Raw genomic sequence first — 7,659 nt, forward strand, 5'->3', positions numbered from 1 at the left:
ACTCTCCTCTACTCCAGCCCTACACAGCTCACTGTACTCTCCTCTACTCCAGCCCTACACAGCTCACTGTACTCTCCTCTACTCCAGCCCTACACAGCTCACTGCACTCTCCTCTACTCCAGCCCTACACAGCTCACTGCACTCTCCTCTACTCCAGCCCTACACAGCTCACTGCGCTCTCCTCTACTCCAGCCCTACACAGCTCTCTGCACTCTCCTCTACTCCAGCCCTACACAGCTCACTGCAGTTCTGTACTCTCCTCTACTCCAGCCCTACACAGCTCACTGCACTCTCCTCTACTCCAGCCCTACACAGCTCACTGCACTCTCCTCTACTCCAGCCCTACACAGCTCACTGTACTCTCCTCTACTCCAGCCCTACACAGCTCACTGCACTCTCCTCTACTCCAGCCCTACACAGCTCACTGCACTCTCCTCTACTCCAGCCCTACACAGCTCACTGTACTCTCCTCTACTCCAGCCCTACACAGCTCACTGCACTCTCCTCTACTCCAGCCCTACACAGCTCACTGTACTCTCCTCTACTCCAGCCCTACACAGCTCACTGCACTCTCCTCTACTCCAGCCCTACACAGCTCACTGCGCTCTCCTCTACTCCAGCCCTACACAGCTCACTGTACTCTCCTCTACTCCAGCCCTACACAGCTCACTGCACTCTCCTCTACTCCAGCCCTACACAGCTCACTGTACTCTCCTCTACTCCAGCCCTACACAGCTCACTGCACTCTCTTCTACTCCAGCCCTACACAGCTCACTGTACTCTCCTCTACTCCAGCCCTACACAGCTCACTGTACTCTCCTCTACTCCAGCCCTACACAGCTCACTGCACTCTCCTCTACTCCAGCCCTACACAGCTCACTGTACTCTCCTCTACTCCAGCCCTACACAGCTCACTGTACTCTCCTCTACTCCAGCCCTACACAGCTCACTGCACTCTCCTCTACTCCAGCCCTACACAGCTCACTGTACTCTCCTCTACTCCAGCCCTACACAGCTCACTGCACTCTCCTCTACTCCAGCCCTACACAGCTCACTGCAGTTCTGTACTCTCCTCTACTCCAGCCCTACACAGCTCACTGCACTCTCCTCTACTCCAGCCCTACACAGCTCACTGTACTCTCCTCTACTCCAGCCCTACACAGCTCACTGCACTCTCCTCTACTCCAGCCCTACACAGCTCACTGCAGTTCTGTACTCTCCTCTACTCCAGCCCTACACAGCTCACTGCACTCTCCTCTACTCCCGCCCTACACAGCCCACTGCACTCTCCTCTACTCCAGCCCTACACAGCTCACTGCACTCTCCTCTACTCCAGCCCTACACAGCTCACTGCAGTTCTGTACTCTCCTCTACTCCAGCCCTACACGCTCACTGCACTCTCCTCTACTCCAGCCCTACACAGCTCACTGTACTCTCCTCTACTCCAGCCCTACACAGCTCACTGTACTCTCCTCTACTCCAGCCCTACACAGCTCACTGCAGTTCTGTACTCTCCTCTACTCCAGCCCTACACAGCTCACTGCAGTTCTGCACTCTCCTCTACTCCAGCCCTACACAGCTCACTGCACTCTCCTCTACTCCAGCCCTACACAGCTCACTGTACTCTCCTCTACTCCAGCCCTACACAGCTCACTGCAGTTCTGTACTCTCCTCTACTCCAGCCCTACACAGCTCACTGCACTCTCCTCTACTCCAGCCCTACACAGCTCACTGTACTCTCCTCTACTCCAGCCCTACACAGCTCACTGTACTCTCCTCTACTCCAGCCCTACACAGCTCACTGTACTCTCCTCTACTCCAGCCCTACACAGCTCACTGCACTCTCCTCTACTCCAGCCCTACACAGCTCACTGCACTCTCCTCTACTCCAGCCCTACACAGCTCACTGCGCTCTCCTCTACTCCAGCCCTACACAGCTCTCTGCACTCTCCTCTACTCCAGCCCTACACAGCTCACTGCAGTTCTGTACTCTCCTCTACTCCAGCCCTACACAGCTCACTGCACTCTCCTCTACTCCAGCCCTACACAGCTCACTGTACTCTCCTCTACTCCAGCCCTACACAGCTCACTGCACTCTCCTCTACTCCAGCCCTACACAGCTCACTGCACTCTCCTCTACTCCAGCCCTACACAGCTCACTGTACTCTCCTCTACTCCAGCCCTACACAGCTCACTGCACTCTCCTCTACTCCAGCCCTACACAGCTCACTGTACTCTCCTCTACTCCAGCCCTACACAGCTCACTGCACTCTCCTCTACTCCAGCCCTACACAGCTCACTGCGCTCTCCTCTACTCCAGCCCTACACAGCTCACTGTACTCTCCTCTACTCCAGCCTACACAGCTCACTGCACTCTCCTCTACTCCAGCCCTACACAGCTCACTGTACTCTCCTCTACTCCAGCCCTACACAGCTCACTGCACTCTCTTCTACTTCCAGCCCTACACAGCTCACTGTACTCTCCTCTACTCCAGCCCTACACAGCTCACTGTACTCTCCTCTACTCCAGCCCTACACAGCTCACTGCACTCTCCTCTACTCCAGCCCTACACAGCTCACTGTACTCTCCTCTACTCCAGCCCTACACAGCTCACTGTACTCTCCTCTACTCCAGCCCTACACAGCTCACTGCACTCTCCTCTACTCCAGCCCTACACAGCTCACTGTACTCTCCTCTACTCCAGCCCTACACAGCTCACTGCACTCTCCTCTACTCCAGCCCTACACAGCTCACTGTACTCTCCTCTACTCCAGCCCTACACAGCTCACTGCACTCTCTTCTACTCCAGCCCTACACAGCTCACTGTACTCTCCTCTACTCCAGCCCTACACAGCTCACTGCACTCTCCTCTACTCCAGCCCTACACAGCTCACTGCACTCTCCTCTACTCCAGCCCTACACAGCTCACTGTACTCTCCTCTACTCCAGCCCTACACAGCTCACTGCACTCTCCTCTACTCCAGCCCCACACAGCTCACTGGACTCTCTTCTACTCCAGCCCTACACAGCTCACTGCAGTTCTGTACTCTCCTCTACTCCAGCCCCACACAGCTCACTGGACTCTCTTCTACTCCAGCCCCTACACAGCTCACTGCACTCTCCTCTACTCCAGCCCTACACAGCTCACTGTACTCTCCTCTACTCCAGCCCTACACAGCTCACTGCAGTTCTGCACTCTCCTCTACTCCAGACCTACACAGCTCACTGCAGTTCTGCACTCTCCTCTACTCCAGCCCTACACAGCTCACTGCAGTTCTGCACTCTCCTCTACTCCAGCCCTACACAGCTCACTGCACTCTCCTCTACTCCAGCCCTACACAGCTCACTGCAGTTCTGTACTCTCCTCTACTCCAGCCCTACACGGCTCACTGCACTCTCCTCTACTCCAGCCCTACACAGCTCACTGCAGTTCTGCACTCTCCTCTACTCCAGCCCTACACAGCTCACTGCACTCTCCTCTACTCCAGCCCTACACAGCTCACTGTACTCTCCTCTACTCCAGCCCTACACAGCTCACTGCAGTTCTGCACTCTCCTCTACTCCAGCCCCACACAGCTCACTGCAGTTCTGTACTCTCCTCTACTCCAGCCCTACACAGCTCACTGCACTCTCCTCTACTCCAGCCCTACACAGCTCACTGCAGTTCTGTACTCTCCTCTACTCCAGCCCTACACAGCTCACTGCACTCTCCTCTACTCCAGCCCTACACAGCTCACTGCAGTTCTGCACTCTCCTCTACTCCAGCCCTACACAGCTCACTGCACTCTCCTCTACTCCAGCCCTACACAGCTCACTGCAGTTCTGCACTCTCCTCTACTCCAGCCCTACACAGCTCACTGCAGTTCTGCACTCTCCTCTACTCCAGCCCTACACATACACATTAATATGAATTCCATTTTTTTGTGTTCTTGAGGGATAAGAGTTAAACCATATAGGTATATGGACAGTAACGACACTAGTACTGAAACACCTGCTATGACTGTTGTGTCAATACCTCTATTATTATTATTGATACTAATTGAATTGTTCAGTTTTTTGCAAAGGTCAATAAAGACTGCTGTGGTCTACAGCCTCGTCAAGATCAGGATTTTCTGATTTTTAAAGAGAGAGAGGACTGCACTGAGAGAGGGGTTAATACAGGCACACTAACTGGACACTCCAGTACATGAACACTGCACTGAGAGAGGGGTTAATACAGACACACTGACTGGACACTCCAGTACATTAACACTGCACTGAGAGAGAGAGGGGTTCATACAGACACTGGACACTCCAGTACATTAACACTGCACTGAGAGAGGGGGGTTAATACAGACACACTGACTGGACACTCCAGTACATTAACACTGCACTGAGAGAGAGAGGAGTTCATACAGACACACTGACTGGACACTCCAGTACATTAACACTGCACTGAGAGAGAGAGGGGTTCATACAGACACACTGACTGGACACTCCAGTACATTAACACTGCACTGAGAGAGAGGGGTTCATACAGACACACTGACTGGACACTCCAGTACATTAACACTGCACTGAGAGAGGGGGGTTAATACAGACACACTGACTGGACACTCTAGTACATTAACACTGCACTGAGAGAGAGAGGAGTTCATACAGACACACTGACTGGACACTCCAGTACATTAACACTGCACTGAGAGAGAGAGAGAGGGGTTCATACAGACACACTGACTGGACACTCCAGTACATTAACACTGCACTGAGAGAGAGAGGGGTTAATACAGACACACTGACTGGACACTCCAGTACAGTAACACTGCAGTGAGAGAGAGGGGTTAATACAGACACACTGACTGGACACTCCAGTACATTAACACTGCACTGAGAGAGAGAGGGGTTCATACAGACACACTGACTGGACACTCCAGTACATTAACACTGCACTGAGAGAGAGGGGTTCATACAGACACACTGACTGGACACTCCAGTACATTAACACTGCACTGAGAGAGAGAGGGGTTCATACAGACACACTGACTGGACACTCCAGTACATTAACACTGCACTGAGAGAGAGAGGGGTTCATACAGACACACTGACTGGACACTCCAGTACATTAACACTGCACTGAGAGAGAGAGGGGTTCATACAGACACACTGACTGGACACTCCTGTACAGTAACACTGCAGTGAGAAGGTCTGAGTGACTCAGTCACAGAAGTCTCTCCAGAGAACTATGAAGTGGGCCAGATAGAGAGCATAGGAGAGCAATTAAAATGACTCAAGTACGGGGATCGATTAGAGGTCTGTGTGGGAGGGAATGCGCAAACTGTGAAGAGAGGACAGGGGGAAGAACGACTGAAAAACGCGCGTGTGACTCTGTCCTGTTAATCCAGCGCTGGTTTTACTGACGCTCCTGTCCTGTCCCGTGGGCTCGTCGACGAGGGAATCGTTCACGTTCCCTCTCTTCCCCGTCTCCCGATCTACAGAATCCGAGTTCTTGGGGGGGGGGCCGCGCCGGGGCGACTGCATCACAGCCGCTGTTTATTCCCCGCTCCGTCTCCCTCTGCGCGTTCCGCCCCTGTCTCTGTACTCTCCTCTACTCCAGCCCTACACGGCTCACTGCACTCTCCTCTACTCCAGCCCTACACAGCTCACTGCAGTTCTGCACTCTCCTCTACTCCAGCCCTACACAGCTCACTGCACTCTCCTCTACTCCAGCCCTACACAGCTCACTGTACTCTCCTCTACTCCAGCCCTACACAGCTCACTGCAGTTCTGCACTCTCCTCTACTCCAGCCCCACACAGCTCACTGCAGTTCTGTACTCTCCTCTACTCCAGCCCTACACAGCTCACTGCACTCTCCTCTACTCCAGCCCTACACAGCTCACTGCAGTTCTGTACTCTCCTCTACTCCAGCCCTACACAGCTCACTGCACTCTCCTCTACTCCAGCCCTACACAGCTCACTGCAGTTCTGCACTCTCCTCTACTCCAGCCCTACACAGCTCACTGCACTCTCCTCTACTCCAGCCCTACACAGCTCACTGCAGTTCTGCACTCTCCTCTACTCCAGCCCTACACAGCTCACTGCAGTTCTGCACTCTCCTCTACTCCAGCCCTACACATACACATTAATATGAATTCCATTTTTTTGTGTTCTTGAGGGATAAGAGTTAAACCATATAGGTATATGGACAGTAACGACACTAGTACTGAAACACCTGCTATGACTGTTGTGTCAATACCTCTATTATTATTATTGATACTAATTGAATTGTTCAGTTTTTTGCAAAGGTCAATAAAGACTGCTGTGGTCTACAGCCTCGTCAAGATCAGGATTTTCTGATTTTTAAAGAGAGAGAGGACTGCACTGAGAGAGGGGTTAATACAGGCACACTAACTGGACACTCCAGTACATGAACACTGCACTGAGAGAGGGGTTAATACAGACACACTGACTGGACACTCCAGTACATTAACACTGCACTGAGAGAGAGAGGGGTTCATACAGACACTGGACACTCCAGTACATTAACACTGCACTGAGAGAGGGGGGTTAATACAGACACACTGACTGGACACTCCAGTACATTAACACTGCACTGAGAGAGAGAGGAGTTCATACAGACACACTGACTGGACACTCCAGTACATTAACACTGCACTGAGAGAGAGAGGGGTTCATACAGACACACTGACTGGACACTCCAGTACATTAACACTGCACTGAGAGAGAGGGGTTCATACAGACACACTGACTGGACACTCCAGTACATTAACACTGCACTGAGAGAGGGGGGTTAATACAGACACACTGACTGGACACTCCAGTACATTAACACTGCACTGAGAGAGAGAGGAGTTCATACAGACACACTGACTGGACACTCCAGTACATTAACACTGCACTGAGAGAGAGAGAGAGGGGTTCATACAGACACACTGACTGGACACTCCAGTACATTAACACTGCACTGAGAGAGAGAGGGGTTAATACAGACACACTGACTGGACACTCCAGTACAGTAACACTGCAGTGAGAGAGAGGGGTTAATACAGACACACTGACTGGACACTCCAGTACATTAACACTGCACTGAGAGAGAGAGGGGTTCATACAGACACACTGACTGGACACTCCAGTACATTAACACTGCACTGAGAGAGAGGGGTTCATACAGACACACTGACTGGACACTCCAGTACATTAACACTGCACTGAGAGAGAGAGGGGTTCATACAGACACACTGACTGGACACTCCAGTACATTAACACTGCACTGAGAGAGAGAGGGGTTCATACAGACACACTGACTGGACACTCCAGTACATTAACACTGCACTGAGAGAGAGAGGGGTTCATACAGACACACTGACTGGACACTCCTGTACAGTAACACTGCAGTGAGAAGGTCTGAGTGACTCAGTCACAGAAGTCTCTCCAGAGAACTATGAAGTGGGCCAGATAGAGAGCATAGGAGAGCAATTAAAATGACTCAAGTACGGGGATCGATTAGAGGTCTGTGTGGGAGGGAATGCGCAAACTGTGAAGAGAGGACAGGGGGAAGAACGACTGAAAAACGCGCGTGTGACTCTGTCCTGTTAATCCAGCGCTGGTTTTACTGACGCTCCTGTCCTGTCCCGTGGGCTCGTCGACGAGGGAATCGTTC

The sequence above is a fragment of the Lepisosteus oculatus genome, chromosome 7 (assembly GCF_040954835.1).
Source record: "Lepisosteus oculatus isolate fLepOcu1 chromosome 7, fLepOcu1.hap2, whole genome shotgun sequence".
Taxonomy (NCBI): domain Eukaryota; kingdom Metazoa; phylum Chordata; class Actinopteri; order Semionotiformes; family Lepisosteidae; genus Lepisosteus; species Lepisosteus oculatus.